General features: G+C 42.1%; 1 protein-coding gene across 1 annotated transcript in view; it reads right to left on the bottom strand.

The window, feature by feature from the left end:
- LOC101855673 (solute carrier family 13 member 5) overlaps nt 1-1,041 on the bottom strand; it is a gene marked incomplete in the record, with an annotated part of 24,626 nt that overhangs the window by 22,530 nt on the left and 1,055 nt on the right.

The raw sequence follows: 1,041 nt of genomic DNA, 5'->3' as shown, positions 1-1,041 counted from the left end.
AAAAAAAAAAAGAAAGAAAAACTCAAACCTATTTTGTTTTTTAAAAAAAGATTACAGGACGGGTAATAATCTGCTTTTCCTTTTTCTTTGTTTCTTTTTTTCTGCCAAAGGAAAAACATCCTCAAGACGGCCAGACAGAGTTCTGCTTGGCTGGACAACTTAACGCTAAAACGAAACGTAATATTTAAATCAAAACATAAATCTAATATTTAAAACAAAACACGATATTTTAAAGAAAACATAATATTATAAAACACCATAAAACCCACCAAAATAATCAAAGCAGAATACAATAGTATATTAGACAAAACATAGGTTTCTTTTTTGATTTTTGGTAACTGTTTTACAGCGCTCGCAACTGCATAATGTCATATGAGCGCGCGGGACGCATTAAACATTTTCAGTTGGTAGGATTTTTAAAAAATATTTGCCCGAGTGGTGGCCAAAGCCTCCTCATATCGATTTTGGACCCCCAAGGGATCTTAAACGAGCGCAACTTTCACGGGACCTTCGAGATTTTTCGCCCTTATCCCAGAAGGCTATAAGCGTAGATCTTACCTACCATAATATCAGGGGTTTGGCGGAAAGACAGCAGTAAGAAGGAGCCAAGGAGTAGCAGTAGAAAGACAGCAGAAAGAGTCAGGAGCCCAGAGTGGGGGGGGGGGGGGGGGGGGGGGGGGGGGGGGGGGGGGAGATGTGTGGGGGTTGGGACAGAAAGTGGAGAAAAAAGCAGAAGACAGAACAAAATTGTAAGGGAGCAGATAAGATGTGAAAGGAGCAAATTTACTGCTGTCTTTCAGCCACATCCCTGATCTTCTTGTAAGAAAGATCTAATCCTAACCTTCTCGGACTGGTGTGAAAAATCTCGGAGGTCCCGTGAAAGTTGCGAACGTTAGAGATCCCTTGGATGTCCAAAATCGATGAGAGTAGGCTTCGGCGTCGTCCTGGCAAAATTCAAAATTTCCTGAAAATGGTTAGTGTGTCCCACTCGCTCATATAACCGTATGCCGTTGCGAGCGCCGTAAAACACTTACCCCCTCC

This window comes from Aplysia californica, unplaced genomic scaffold (assembly GCF_000002075.1).
Source record: "Aplysia californica isolate F4 #8 unplaced genomic scaffold, AplCal3.0 scaffold00514, whole genome shotgun sequence".
Taxonomy (NCBI): Eukaryota; Metazoa; Mollusca; class Gastropoda; order Aplysiida; family Aplysiidae; genus Aplysia; species Aplysia californica.
The sequence above is the reverse complement of the archived record's forward strand: the minus strand, read 5'-3'. Positions and strand labels throughout refer to the sequence as shown.